Here is a 16,819-nt window from a genome sequence, read left to right on the forward strand (position 1 = left end):
TCCTTCCAGTAAAACCTAATTTAAGAAAATGACTTTGGTCAAGACCTATAGTCATTATAGTCATGGTAGAATCAGGACACACTACATATGCAGTAAACAAATGACTAAGAGTCACCAATTAGTAAACTAGTTGTACATCGTTGAGTAAGTGATCAAATATAGACTTACAAATTTCCTACCTGTTAATATGAAGTACTGCTTCAGTAATTCCTACCTGATGTGAACTTGAAGGCATCAGAATTAGTTGAATCTCAGATAAAAACCTCATTTGGAAAATTAATATTTTTTATTAATATCAGTAACATCTATAATTACTGTTCATGGAGCACTAACAGGATTCTAAGTAGCATGCTAAGACTTTAACATGCATTACTTCATTTCATTATTACAGATGCATAGGTAAGGTTCCATTCTTATCTCTCTTTTATATATGAAGAAAAATACTGAGTGTTTGGATAACAACCCCAAAGACTCAGCTAGTAAATTCCATAAGCTGGTATTTCAAACCAGGTTTGTTTGGATTTGATAATCCTGCTCTTAAATTTTTGTTTTTTAACTGATTGCAACCTTAAAAATGCTACTGAAGTGCCACTTAATATGTTGAAAAAATTATCCACTTAATTAGCAGACAGATATGTTTAAATCCATTTTACCTATTAAAATAAAAATAATTCAGAAAAATATATATTCACTTGCTGTTATTTATCTAATGTAATATTATTGTCTTTAAATTAATTGAATTTGTATCAGGGCAGATTTAAAACTAGTAATATACTTAATATTTATATTGCATTGAAAATTTGACCTTCTTCTTCTAGGATGAGTTTATAACTGTTCCTCAAAAAGATTATGTATTGCTTGAAGTGAATGTGGACTAAGAATATTGTTTTTTATGTTCATATTATCTTTTATAAATCGATAGACTTGATTTACTTTAAATAGGTTTAGATTTACTGGATAATGGAAAAGATAGCACAGAGTTCCCATATATATCTCTACACACACGGTAACTCCTATTATCAGCAACTCACACTAGTGTGTGTTTTATTCCACAAGAGAGAAAACATGTTAGTATATTAATAATTAATAATAACTAAAGTCTACAATTTTCCTTAAGGTTCACTTTGTGTTGTACAGGTTTATTGATTTTGATAAATGTATAATATTAAGTATTCACTAGGTCAGTATCATACAGAATAGTCGCATTGCTCTAAAAACTCCCCTGTGGACCTGTTCACCCTGAAGAATATTTTCTATGAACTTCTCATTGCCAATGAACTTTTAATTACCTCTACAGTTTTGCCTTTACCCAAAGGTCATATAATTAGATTCATACAATGTATGATCTTTATAGACTTGCTTCGTTTAGTTATTAAAAATGTATTTCTTTCCTCTCTGTTATTTTGTGACTTCATTGCTAATTTCTTTTTACTGCAGAATAGCATTTCATTTTATAAATACACTGCCACCTGTTCATCCATTCACCTATAGAAGGACATATGAGGTGCATCCTTTTTGCCTATGATTTATAAAGTTGTATGTATAAACATTGATGTATAGGTTTTGGGAAGGAAATAATTTTTCAACTTTATTGGATAAACACAAAAGCTATGATAGGAGTATCATCAACTTTGCAAGAAACTGCCAAATTGTCTTGCATTGTGTTGCATGGCGTTTTGCATTTCCATCAACAATGAATACATGTCCCTATTGATCCACCTCTACTTCAGCTTTAATATTAATATTTTGTTTGGTTTTTTATTTAATAGTTACATATTAGAATTTCATTGCTACTTTAATTTGCAATTCACTAATCATAGAAGACTTTGTGCATTTTTCTTGTACTTATTCGCCATCTCTATATCTCCATTCGTGAGGTACCTGTTTAGATCCTTTGCCCATTTAAAAAATTGGATGGTTTGCTTTCTTGGTGTTGATTTTTAAGAGATCCTTATATATTTTGGATATATCTCCTCTATCAGATTTGTTTTAGAAATGTTTCCTTTCACTCTGTGACTTGTCTTTTCATTATTTTAAGATAATATAATTTTTAATGAAAGTATTATTATAAGTTTCACATGTCTCCATACAAATGGGATTTCTGCTGAATATCATTGAACTTGCTTGTGATCCTAGCTACTCAGGAGGCTGAGGGAAGAGCATCACAAGTTTAAGACCAGCTTAGACATCTTAATGGAAATCATGTTTCAAAATAAAATTTTAAAATGATATATGGGAATGTAACTCAGTAGTAAAGCATTTGTCTAGGACGTATGAGGCTGTGAGATTCCTGAGTTCAGTCCCTATAACAACAACAACAACAACAACAACAAAGCATTACTGTATTCTGTAAGTTATTTAAGTAACTTAATCATCTCATGAACTCCTTATCACAGTTTTCATAGACATTTTGCTTCCACATTGAAATATTGTTTGATCACAAAGATTTACAATCTCTGCAAGAAGAATATTTAATTACATTTTGTAATTTCAGAGTTGTTTTAAAGCATTGGGAAGTTTTTCTAGATAGTTGTTGCTCCTGGCAAAATGTACAGTGGTTAATCTTTCAGGCTGAAGTAAAGTCACTGGTCCTAGATTCACATCTGATCAAAATCATGGCCTTGGGCAAGCGGCTAAACCTTTTTTGTGCTTCAAGTCTTTTCATATGTGAAACGATGATAATAATAGTTGCTGATTCATAGTCTTTAGTAGTACAATGAAATATTCTATTGTATGCACTCAGTGTTAGTAATCTTATTTAGGTAGCTGTCAACGAGTTACATGTAAGACAATATATAGATATAAAAATCCATTAAATACATAATGAGAAAATTCTTGAGAACTCAAAAATGTCATATATATTTAGAAGTAAAAATCTTTTGTCTTATTTTATTTAAATGGTGGTACTTGCTTCTAACTATAGTTTTTTCTCATATTTATTGAGATGAATAGATCAGTAAGAATTTATAAATACATAGAAAATTATTATATGTATACAAAGGATATAATTTGTATATCAGCTCTAATGATTCATAAAACAAATATGGAAGGACATTATGATTATATAACAGTGGAGATTTGAAATATGAGGTTCCAAGCATCTTAGACACATGTAACTTCTTCCTTAGAGAGATTGAGTTCTCAGTACGAAGAGGAGAGGAAATGATGATTGAACTGGTAACCAAGGAGAGTTTCCAGGTCTCCCTCCTCTATCAGAACAAAATGACAGTTTTGGGCCCATTGAAAGAAGTAGATGCTATGATGTTGATATCATGGTCTTTTTTTTCAAAATCAATACAATAGTAAAAATGATAATACGTAGGGACTTACAGCATGACTCAGGTACAGGGGAATCTTGACAATTTTTCAGTTTGAAGCAATGTGAAAAATGAACTCATTTGTCCAGACCCAAAGAATGGGCTTCAGAGGCAGGAAGAGAAGCAAAAGCAAAGCCGTTTATTCAGATTTTCCAGGCTGGGTGTCTGATAGACGGGGACAAATAGAGCGGTCATGATGAACAATTTATCCCCTGCCATGCAAGCCTCTTCCCTCAGGTTCCTCATTTGCTGAGTACTGTGGGGTATAGTCTTTCAAGGTTGATGCCTACAACCTTGGCCTGCTCCCTCTGTAAACATTTTACAGATTTTAAAAGCAAATGATTAAACTACGGGGATAACTTCTTAGCTGCCAGTGCTTTTTCAGTCACTTAGCATAATGAATTCTACACTTTATTGACTATTTCCCTTTCCCTCTTTGTTTAGAGACCCTCTCGGATCCATGACCTCAGTCAGTCCAGAGATGGATAGTAGATTTTCACTCAGAGTTAAGGACTTTACTCTGAAAATAAACCACATTATTTTTATTTCTTACAGCCAATAAAGTTAGTATGCTTGGCAAGGAAGTTATCGGTGTTTCTCTTCATGTTTTTGGCAGTTTATGCCTGTCATTTGGCGCCAATTGGAATTAGGCTCCTATTTTCTAATAAAGCCTAAGAGAAGGTGGTGCAACCTCCCTGGATGTTCACATTTTTTAGAGGTGATTCAGAAGTCCTTGAGAAGACATTTTGTGTTTGTAGAACTGACAATAGACTAGGGAAACATGAACTCATATTGAAAAGTAGGAAGAAGTATTTACAACTAGTTTTCTAAGGTACTTATCTAGGGAAAAAGGGGTGAGGGGTCTGAAGTCAAGAAGAAGTCTGTCTCAAATGTAGTCAAGCTGAAGGAAACAGAGAACGTCTGGGCCTTCTTAGACATAAGATATTTGACTTAAACAAAGGTAAGTATCAGACAATTCTAATCATCAGAAGAATTGTGTTGTAGACTGTCTTAACTCTTACTAAGGTTTCTGTTCTGTGCTATAATCAGCCAAATTTATGTGTAGCTTCTTAACTCCTTTATAAAACACCTATTCAAATACCTGAAACTTGATTCATGGGCTAACAATATCAGCATCCCAGGAAAATTATTAGAAATTCAGACACTCAGAACCATACCCTGAGCCAGGGCATGCCTGTAATCCCAGCACTAGGCAGCCTGATGCAGGAGGATCACCTTGAGTTCGAGGCCAGTCTGGACTACATAGTGAGACTCTGTTTCAAAAAACCCAAATAATAATAATAAGAAAAACTACAGCCTCCCTGTGAAACAGAAATGGCATTTTAACAAATCCTCAAGTCATTCTTCAGCACCTTTAGATGAGAAAAGCCAGGCACTGTTAGCTTCCTTTCTACTCATCTCCAATGAACATTTGCTCTTAGTTCCAATTCCAGAGGCTATTTGCTTCAGATATATAAGGTCACAACTAGTTAATCTAATAAGTGACACTAATACTGTGTAGTAATAGTGAATAAGGTATTTACATGAACAAGAGAACAACTAGTCTCTTTTCATGCAGTTAGTGGGGTTTTTCCTTCATACACGAAGACTAGAAATGGAGTACTTGTTTTGTTTAATGCTATCAAGAATAAAAAATAGTCAAGTTAAATGAGGGGTAGAAATATATACAGTCCCTTATATTAACCTTTGTACAGCAGCTGTGTACCCTATTTATTGGTAAAGATCACTTAGATGTTCTGGATTTACATATTTGATATGAACACATAAAATAGTACATTGTTACCATGAGAATGGAAACACTAAGATATATTTCCCCTGTATTGGAAAAGATATCTTCTTTTTTCATTATGTTCTATGCAGCTTTTGAATGAAAATTTCTGCAATTTTTGGCATTTATTTTTATTTTTAATTTAGTAAGTTGATAAAGTATAATACAACATTTAATTTACATTACAATAAATAATCTGGGTTATTTCATTATACATCAAGCAATATGTCTTAGTTATTTTTTTCATTTCTGGAATAAAATATCTGACACCTGCAACTTAAATGAGAGGTTTATTTTGGCTCACAGTTTCAGAAGTTTCTGTCCAGGACTGGCAGGGTTAAAAACAAAAACAGTGTGTTGGAAGGCCCTGCAGTGGAGGAAATCTGCTCACATTATTGTGTCCGGAAGCAGTTAAAGGAGGATCCAGAAAGGGCCCTCAGTGACCTGCTTCTGCTAACCATAACTGACCTCCTAAAAGCAAGTTAGCTGTAGTGCTTGCATGATTCAGTCACTTTTCAAAAGCCCTCCCCCCAAATTAATTGCATGAGATGTTTGGGTGAACTCTTTGTCTAAACCATAACATTACATCTCTGGTCCCCAAAAGACACATGTGCACCTCTTTATGCAAAATCCATTTAATCCATCTCTAAGAATCACCAAAATCTTAACAGTTTCAGCATTGCTGAAAAAGTCCAAGTCCAAATTCTGCTCTGACAATCAAAGCAAACTATTAGTTCTGAGCCTCTATAAAAATCCAAAGGAAAGTTAAACCTTCCAACATGCAATAGCATAGCTTAAAGATTCCTATTGGAAAAGGAAGGTGGTGATGGAAAGCAACAGGATCAAAGCAAGACAGAAATCCAATAGGGCAAATGTTAGCTCCATGTCCAGCACTTGGAACAAGTTGTGGTGATAAGATGTAGCCTCCAAAGGGCTTAAATGTTCCTGCTTTTATGACTTTACTGGTTGCACTTCTCATGGCTTCTTTCTTGGGTTGGCTTTGCTCACTTCCTGTGGCTTTCCTCAGATGTCCAGCCTTCCTGTCTTCACCTATGCCTAGATTTACACTGGACTTTTGGCTTTACTCTCATAGTTTGGTGCACTGCCCTCTCAGGATGGACTTCCTGGCTTTTCAGTCTTTCTTATGAAATATGGGTGGAAACTTCCCTGACATTGCAACTCTTGCATTTTGCATTCCCATAAAACCAGTACCATATGCATGATGAAAAGGTCTGCCACCAGTCTGAGCAGTAGCCAAGCCTTCTTGGGTCATGGCTGTAGAGGCTTCTGCATGCCCAGATGGCTGAGGACTATGAATGGAATCCCCCAAAATCTATTACCTATGGGGTCATTCTAGAATAGGATTCCCTGGCACTCACTTTTCAAATGAATATATTTTACTTTTGTGTTTGACCCTGAGATGGGTGGGGTCTTGTAGATTTCTCAAAGCATCATTTCTGATGCAAAGTACTTGGCTTCATTTTAATGTTAATCTTCTCAGCAACCAAGCTTTTGGGGGGCAGAACTTTGCAGGTGCTTTCTTTCTACTATTAGCAAAATTTTAAAAATCATTCAAGTTGGCTTTTTGCTTCTGCTTCTCTCTGTAAACCTATTAAAATAGCAAGTAGTACTGATGCTACAGATTCAACATTGGGCTGCCTTGAAACTACCTTCATCACAATTACTCTTCCACCCCTAATCTCAGTCTCACACGAGGTCTCAGGACATGTTCAAAATATAGAGATATTCTCTGACAGACCATAATACATGCAGTCTTGAGTCAAACCACCAGTAGTTTTCTTGTTCTCAACTGTAATCTCCTTAGCTTGGTCTTTATCTTCTGCATTTCTATTAGCATTTTGGTCCTCTGAGTTCTAACTAGATTCTCCCATTGAGCATGCCTTAGAGCATTTCATATCGTCTCTAGCCAGTATCTCCAAATGTTCTAAACCACTCCCACAATCCTTTTTCAAACCCAGTTCCAAAGTTTTCTAAACCACATGTTTAGATATAGTCACAGCAATGATCCCAATCTTGGTACCAGAATCTTAGTCACTTTCTCACCTTAGGAATGAAATACTTAACACCCACAACTTAAAGGTGGAGAGGTTTATTTTGGCTCACAGTTTAAGAAGTTTCAGTCCATAGTTGGAAGCTTGAAATATAGAAATAACAGGGTAGAGGGGCATGCTGTGGAGGAGCTCTCCTCCTGTTATGGCAGCCAGGAAGCAGATTCCAATGGGAGGACCTAGGAAGGGAGATATGCCCTTCAAGTCACACCCAGTAACCTAACTCTTCCAACCAGACACATCCTCCTAGAAACACGTTGGCCATAGAACTCTCATGATTCCATCATCTTCAAAAATCCCATCCATGAGTGTGTGAAGACTTTGCAGAACATTATTAATCTAAATTATAGCACCTTATTAGAAATCTAGCACTTGGTGTGATGGAGTAGAAAAATTTCTCAGCATAGGCTGGAAGAAGCATCAAACGTGGAGCCAAAGAACTTGGCCTGTGGCCCCCAGCTTTGCCTCTAATTGGGCAAAGGACCTTTTTTCCATTTCTCCTTCTCTGTGGACAGTTTTAGAGGGAAAGTGTTCTCCGAGGGGCTTCTAGATCTAGAGTTCTGTTTTTCTATCAATATCAATTTCCTCTTTAGACAGAATACAAATGTTTGTAACAGAAACTGTTTCAATGTGACAACTGAACTGAAATTTGGCAGGAAGTTTTTCAAATTGTGTGAACTAGACTAAAGACCGGAAGTCATTTTGTTGATTTACTTTATATATAGCATGTGATTTTTTTTTTTTTTTTAGTACTTTAATCAATTTCCTCAGGCACTTCAACATTGAAGACTTAGCTCAGGTATATGGATGGTAAATGAAGAAATTCCACTTTTAAAATACCTACTCCTAGATGTATGTCTACTTCAAACAATCCTACAATCTAAAACCAACAAATAAACAGCTAAATACCACAAATCTGAGGGATATTTACATATCAAGTACACACGAGTCTCTAAAATGTCCTGCTTGAAAAGGTCATGCTACTTATTTGGAGAAATTATTATTCATCATAGAATGCATTTAGTAGTATATACTACATAAAAAGGAATAAAAGTCACCAAGTAAGTTTTGAACAACTGAAGGTATTTTATAAATACATAATATATCTAATCTTTGTCTTGGATCTGTTTCTTACTGGAGATATTCCTTTGAATAAGTTACTTAATCTCTAACTTCAATTTTTGAATCAACAAAGGGAAGATAATAAACTTGTTTATTTAACAAGCATGTGATGGCATGAGGAAAAATACATACAAGAGAGATTTACAAGCTGAAAAAAATGAACATTTGAAGATTTACTATCATGAAAACAAAGCTTTTTGCTTTTTATAATTTTACAATGTAAGTTTCCCTTTGTTTTCTTACCAAGTTCTAATTTAAACATTGTACTTTAAATGTCATTTGATAAGCTAATATTATGCCAGTAATATATTGTATGTTCTGAATAATGGCTCGTACCTTTTGTAAATATTGGCTATATACCAGACTTCTTTTTTATTTGTATATATATACATATTTTTTTGAGACACAGCCTTATTATATAGTTCAGATTGGCTTTGAACTCACTGTGCAACTCAAGCTGGCCTCAAAGTCACAGCAATCCTCTTACCTCAACTTTCTGGTGCTGGGATTAGAGACATGTACCACTAAGCCTAGGCTTCTTAAGATAAATGAGTTGTAGCTTCAAGAAGGTCAGGCTCCAATAAAGTAAAAAATAAAAGCAAATTGATAACTATTGCAAATTTATAGTTAAATTATAGATTTACATGCAGGATGCTATTGGAGCAAAAAGAGAGGGTCCTTTTAAAAAAGTTTATAGATTCCCAAGTGAGGGAAAACATGTGTTAGTTAACAATTTTGATTCAGCTAACATAAACCTAAATATATGTAGCTCAAAAAACAAAGATAGAAATAAACAGAAAAACAAACACTAGGAGAGATTTGTTATATAATTGAAGAGTCCAGGAATGAACTTGTTTCAGTCACAACTGGTATGAAAACTAAGAAAATACATCATAACTCTATTCTGTTCCTATGAGTTTGACTTTATTCTCCAATAAAAGTTTCCATATGATTTGCTGTTCCTATGAGTTTGACTTTATTCTCCAATAAGAGTTTCCATATGATTTGCTAAATGGCTACCAGAAGTTTCTGATATATCTACACTCATTAAAGCTAAGAAAAGAAAATATTTTCTCAGAAATAACTATAGCAAAGACTTAGAAAAGACTGAGTACCCCTTTATTTGTATTACTTGTCTAGTCATGAACAATTACTGTAGACAAGGACATATTTTTTCTGAATGACCTAAGGTTGTTGAATCAAAGTTCAGTTAAGCAGAGTTCCTTCAAATGGATAATGGTTATTTACTGTAAGAAATTGTTTGTATGCATGTATATATGTATGTTTGCTTAATGTCTTACTCACATAAGCAATAAACAACTTTGGCTTGGATTTTATGTATTGTTTTACTTATCTATACTCTGTGCTTCATACAGACTGATACATGAGAAAGGCTTACTAAATGTTTGTTAAATGAGTGAATGAAAGGAAGGGGCTAGATGTGAAAGGAAAGAGTAAAGTTCATATCAAGAGCTATATATTTACCTATAATTACTTGGAACCTCTTATCCAAGCTCACATTTTTTTTAAATCTTACATCGGAGATTTCAATATATCATCTTATCTACTGAATAATATTTTCATTTAAAGCTAATTAAATTTGTGGTTTAGTGGCAGTTTACATAGTTAATATCCTCAAATGTAACAAACTTTGTCTATCCCTTAAGTTAAGACCGTTGTATTACTTATAAATTCTAGATTAAGCAATGGATTGTGTTCATCACACACTCTTGCTCTTTTTATGATAAAAATGAGCAAATATCAATAATTTTATATAGTTCCATTATAGACAATTACAGGATAACATAATTTAAAATATGCATGTAGATCTGGCATATTTTCTGTCAGCATCCTGACATTATGGGGTGGCTTTTATTCCCCAGCAGGATCCTATAATTATGCTAAGATGACTTCTAGTATCTCTTTCCTCTTCTAATCCTTGCTTCATTATCGTAACTACATTCCAAACTAAAGTCATAAGATGTGTTCTGGTCTTGCTAAAGTCTCCTAACCATCCCCACCACAATAAAAAAATAGCTATGTGGCAGTTTTAGTTTACAGGGACTATCACAACAAGTACCACAGCCTGGACAACTGATACCACAGATACTTATTTTTGAACAATTATGGAAGGTAGAAGTGCAAGATCAAGATGTCTTCAAAATTAATTTCTTTTGAAGTATCTCTTTTTGGCTCGTAGATGTTTATCCTTTGTACTTTCCCATAATATTTGCTCTACCAATGACTCAATATTGTATAAAGACAAAGTATATGATCACACTTTAATTTAATTACCTTTTTAAAGACCTTGCTTCCAATTCATTAAATTTGGTGTTACAGAGCTTTGCAGGAGACAACCAATTCAGCCTACAAACCTGGCTTAGCAGAGACCGTGTATTCAACATTGAAAATAGAAGTGGACTCAGACTTCACAGAACCATGTGGATCCTCAAATTGAAGACAAAACCTGATAGGACTGGGGATGGTAGAAGCATTCTGTAGAGGCAATGGAAATTATCAACGATACCGTTTCTAAAAATTGCAAAAACTAAAAATGACTCTACTAGATTAGAAAAGAATGAGGCCTGGAATAACTCCTGGGATTTTTGGATGGTTGATCATAATTTTGACTATTTCATATCTCTTTTTGAGCAGATATTTGAAGTCATATATTTTTGCTTCAAACTCTAAGCAATAATAATATTTTAATATTTATACATTATGTATTTACATCTTGTTAGAAAGCAAAGTAAAAGACAAATAAACTCTAGATAGTTTGGGGGAATTTATTTCCAGTCATGAGACAAAATCTAAAGGCTAGAGAAGTGAAGGTCCATTGGACTAGTTGTCCAAAAATCTACATTCAAGAAAGCACATAAAATTCTAATCATATTCTCTTCAGAATTAATATCTGACTTCTATACTTAGGACTTAGAGTTGCAAACACTAGTAGATATTTCTTCATGAATTATACTTAAAGGAAGTAATATTGCAAAGTATCCATGCAATTAAAAAAGCTGGCAAAAGTTAAACATTTTGCACAAAGATTGTACATGTCTCAGAGCTGAGGTGTGTAGCTCCACTTGGGAATAAGCTCCTCTTTCAAGTAAGAACAAAGGACCTGGAGTCAGCCTTTTAAAATAAGAATAGGTGTCAAGGCTACATATGAGTATTGAGTCATAAACTAAGGATTATATTTGTGTATGGTGCAAGGCAAAAGTTTGATTTCATTATTTTGTATGCAGAATCAAATTTTCTTAGCACTATATATTGAAGAAACTGTCCTTTCTCTATTGTGTTCCTTGTCAAAAATTAGTTGAATATATATGTTTGCATTTATTTCAGGGTTCTGTATACTGCTACCCTGGTTTATTTATCTATTTTTATGCCAGCTGATTACTTAACTTTGTATTATAATTTTACATGGAGATGTGTGATGGTGATGCTTCCAGTTTCATTTTGTTTCTTTCAATATTTCTTTGCCTACTTGGGGTCTTTCATGGATCTAGGCAAATTTTAGGATGTTTTTTTCTATTTCCATCAAGAGTCATTTAGAGATTTTGATGATAGGGATTGCACTGGATCTGTGTATTCCTTTAAACAGTACAGTTATTTTAACAGTATCAATTCTTCCATTTCATGAATATGGCATATCTTTCTGTTTACATGTGTCATCTTCAATTTCTTTAATTAATGTTTAAAGTTTATAGTGTATAGGTTTTCCAAGTCTATGATTAAATTTATTCCTGGTATTTTAAAATTTGTTTTTACTTTTTCTATTTATTATTTTTATAGAAATAATATGGGTTTTTATATGTTGATTTTATATCTTGCAACTTTATTAATTCATTTATTAAATCTAACAGTTTTAAAAATAACACTTTTGGGGTTGTCTTAAGTATAGAAACCTATCATTTACAAGTAGAAATAATTTTAACTCTTTTCAAGTTATTCACTTTTTATTTCTTCATCTTGTCTAATTGTTCTCAATAGTATTTTTAGTATTATATTGAATAGAAATAGGGATACTAGACACCCAAAGATGACTGAAAAATAAAAAGTATAACAAGGGATTATGAAAAATTAATGTCAACAATTAATTATAATATAGAGGAAATGGATAAATTCTTTGAAAAATACATCTTACCAGGTTTGTATCAGGAAGAAAGAGAAACCTTGAATAGACTAATAATAAAGACAGAGATTGAAATATAATTAAATGTCTCACAACAAAGAAAATCCCAGGACAGAATGGTTTTATTCCCACTGATCAAAGATGAATTAGTGTCAATACTTCTTTAATTCTTTCAAAAAGTATAGATGAAGAGAATTTTTTTTCATACATCCTTTGAGGCCAACACCACCTTAATACCTAAGCAAAAGATCACACACACACACACACACACACACACACACACACACACACAAAGTATAGGCTAATGTCTCTGATTACCATTCACTCAAAAATCTTTAATAAAATATGAGCAAAAATAATTCAATAAAAAGTGTTGATTAAGATGATCAGACATCTTGATGAAGTAAAATTTATTCTTGGCATGCAAGACTGGTTTAACAGACACAAATTAACCAATGAGATAAATCATATTACCAGTGTAAAAGTCAGTAGTCATATAATTCTATCAGTTGATACAGAAAAAGCAGTCAATAAAATTCAACATTCTTTCTTGATAAAAACTCTTAGAAGGTGAATTATAAAGAGATAATTTCCTAACATAATAATAAATAATAGGCTTTTTGGATCTGGTTCGCTGCTTTGGTACGGAGGGTGCCAGTGCTATGGCTCTGACTCACTCGTTATCAGGTGGGCGGTTTTTCGGGGCCCACATGAACCAATGGCATCACGCCCGCAGTGGATGGGGCTGTGGAGGCGACATTTCTGGAAGTCCTTCAACCAAGAAGAAAGGTGGAAACCACATCCCGGAAAGGTGGAAAGACTATCTCCCAATTAGACCGCGGATGCCTGGGACTCGTTTCATTGCTTTCAAAGTGCTTTTGCGAAAGAATTTTGAAGTGCATCTTGGTCCGGAAGAGCACTTTTCTCTTTTGGATCTTTTAAACAAAATCCAAGAGCAAAATGAAGAGCTTGGACTGATTATTGATTTAACCTATACTCAGCGCTATTACAAACCACAGGATTTGCCAGAAACTATTCCTTATTTTACAATTTTAACAGTTGGGCATCAGGTGCTCGATGATGACACTATTTTTAAATTCAAATGTGCTGTTAATAAAGGAAAATAAAGATAATGACAAACTTGTTGGTGTCCACTGTACCCACGGTTTAAACAAGACTGGCTACCTCATCTGCAGACATTTGATTGATGTACAAGGCATGAGGCCAGATGATGAAATTGAGTTAGTCAATAGGTGCCGAGGACATTGCATAGAAAGACAAAACTACGTTGAAGATCTTCAGAATGGTCCTGTCACAAAGAATTGGAATTCCAGTGTATCCAGATGAAATGGTTTTGAAGACTCTGTGGAACCAGTCCACAGCAACAAGTCTATTAACCATGGACTGAGGTACAACCTAAAAAATCCACCTCCTTTCCAGCATTTTTATACCTAGTACAGGCAACAATCAGAAAATTTTCACAAACTCAGAATGTTTACCAGAGAGGCCCTGTGCCCCCTCCTGGCCCTGCTGGAGAGAACTATTCACAAAGGAGATACTTTTGGAATATGAAGCCCAATGGCAGTCAAGCAGCTCAGAGTAAAAGGTGGTATTCTGGTTCTTACCAGAGACTATCTTCTCCAGCCTAATGAGGATGGAACAAGTGATGCAGGCCTGTCCTGGAATTCTACCCGGTGAACAGAGCTGGAATGAAGATTGTTGGAATGATTTTCAGTAAAAATCAGGCCAAATTATATTTCAGGTCAAATGAGGTTTTTTAAAATAACTTTATTGCCTCCTTTTATGTATTCAAGCGTAGAGGAGAATTGTGATATCACCTCGTTGCTGATAAATTCACATTAATTGTAGCAATGAAAAAAAAAAAGGTGATTCCAGTCTTAAATTTTTCTAAAGGAAGATATTTTAGATCTGATAAAAATATTCAGAAGTTCCCTTGCAAATTATTTTTAAAATTCTATCCTTTTTTCTATATATTTCCTTCTGATTACACTTGTGATATGAGTATATATATCAATTTTTAGTGTTTCTGTTATGTTCTGTTGACCTAGTCATTAAGGCCTTCTTACTCTGCTGTTACATAGCTCAAATAAAATGCCAATAGTTGAAAAAGTAATAATAATAAATAGTACAACACCCACAGCTAACCCAGAGGAAAAAAAGGAACCTTTTCCTCTAATATCAAAGCATAAAGTATAATTACACTGTGAATTTGAAGAAATGCATTTATATCCCTATCTGTCTATTTTACTTTAGCTTTTTTACCTTTATCATACTGAAATTGATTTATACAAGTATCACCAGTAGTGTAGTTATTACATGAATGGAGAAATGAACCTATTCACTTATTGCTATAGAGCAAATTGGATTCATACTAAGCACTGGAATGTGTAGCATTAAAAAATTAAGAATTAAAAGAAGCTTATGTCATAGAGACCATCACATCCAATAGAAAATTTTATGATGGCAGAGGTTGTATATATTTGTACTTTCAAGTAAAATAGCCATTAGTCACATGTTAGTATTGAGTACTTAAAATTTGCCTAGTGTGACTGAGGAGGTGAATGTTTTTATTTTAACATTAATTAATTTAAACTTAATAACAAAATATTATTTTTGTAGTACCTTTGTAGTACCAATCTTAGTAGTACCTACATTAATCATTCATCATAATCAATATTTGTTGTCTTCTTACTATACATTCTACTCAGTTCTGACACTTACACCTTTATAACAATCTTATCAGGCAAGAATTACTATTGTTTTCCTATGAAGATACCACAAGCTTAGAGTAACTAACTAGCTTCTTAAAATTGAGTCCTAGATATACTCACTCTACAGCTTGAAAACATTAAGTTTCACTTTGAAGGTATGGAAACAAATTCCAGTGAATTTCAGTGATATTCTGAGGTCACAAAGTACTTAATGCCATCTCTTAAAGAGTAACTCAGAATCACTGGGCTTCAGGTTCCAAAATTAATGTCATTAAAGTGTAGAATGTCTACTAAAGTGCTGAGCTCTGAACACAAGGGATATGACAGCAAACAATGTAACTATTTAGATCTCATATCCACATAGTGTAAAATTGCACATAATTAACATGATAAGTGATAAATTACATAGTAGGTTTCATTCTTTTAAAGTATCTGGGCCCGGGATTTAGCTCAGTGGTTTTGCTGCCTGCTGCACAAGTGCAAGGACCAGAGTTCGATCCCCAGTACCGGGGGAAAAAAAAGTATCTGAATAGTATTACATCTTGTGTATGGACCACATTTTCTTTAATTCCAGGAGAAATGAGAATTCATTTCTGCATTTTGCATGTGGAAATGCCTTTATCTAACTGTTATGGTTTGGGTCTGAATATCCCCTCAAAGCCTCATGAAATCCTAGGTGGGGCTTTTTCACAGATGGCTGAATCTAGAGTGCATGATGCTGGGATTAAGGGAATGTGATTACCAAATCAGCACACTGAATGGCTTGGTACTGCCCTAATCCCAGTAGTCTGGATAAGATAAAAGGGACAGAAAGATGCTGTTAAGCTTCCCTTGTTGCTTTTACTGCTCTGTGGGCACCATGAACCGTTTCTCCTCTGTGATGCCCCTCTCCCATTATGGACTGAAACCTCTACAAACTGTGAGCTAAATAAACCCTTTCCCCTTAGACTTTCAGTCTTGGGTATTTTGTCTCAATGAGAGAAAAGTAACAAGACACTAACTTATCTTTTAAAAAATGAATGCTTTTATTACAGTATCACACTATAGCTGGAACCTATGATCAGATTCTGATAAATTTGGAAAGTGAAGTTAATTGAACATTCTGATCAATAGAATATATAAGGTAAAATAAGAAGAGAATTTAAACATGATTTCAAGTTTCTGTAGCCTAAGAATACAGAAGGAAAGTGCTCAATCAACTATCGTATTGAAGGTTATAAGCAGAGTACATTTAGGGAAGATCAGGAGGTAAGGTTTGGATTTATTAAGTCTGAGATATCTATTATAAAATTGAAATACCAATAAAGAATATTAATAGGTGATTCTGGGAGGTGGAGAGTTGTCTGGGCAGAAGATATAAATTTGGACGTGTCAGCATATAGATGGTATTTAAACAATTAATGGAGTTAAAATACTAGCAAAGATAAAACCAAGAATTAAACTGTGGTCCATTCTACCATCATGAAGTTCAGGGAGAAGTATAAAAACCCAAAAAGCTAATGAAAGAAAGTGGTCAGGGCTGGGGATTTAGCTCAGTGGTTCTGCCACTTGCCTCGAATGCACAAGGCCCCAAGTTCCATCCCAGGTACCAAAAAAAAAAAAAAAAAAGACTGTCTTTGGGCCGAGGATTTAGCTCAGTGGTTTCGCTGCCTGCT

The 16,819-nt window shown here is 34.1% G+C and overlaps 1 pseudogene; it reads left to right on the top strand.

The window, feature by feature from the left end:
- The first annotated feature begins 13,142 nt into the window (after nt 1–13,142).
- LOC101713676 (RNA/RNP complex-1-interacting phosphatase pseudogene) lies at nt 13,143–14,099 on the top strand (annotated as a pseudogene).
- The last annotated feature ends 2,720 nt before the right edge of the window (nt 14,100–16,819 follow it).

The sequence above is a fragment of the Heterocephalus glaber genome, unplaced genomic scaffold (genome assembly GCF_053883595.1).
Source record: "Heterocephalus glaber isolate CG9 unplaced genomic scaffold, H.glaber_assembly_v1.0 deba00001571, whole genome shotgun sequence".
In the NCBI taxonomy this organism is placed as follows: Eukaryota; Metazoa; Chordata; class Mammalia; order Rodentia; family Bathyergidae; genus Heterocephalus; species Heterocephalus glaber.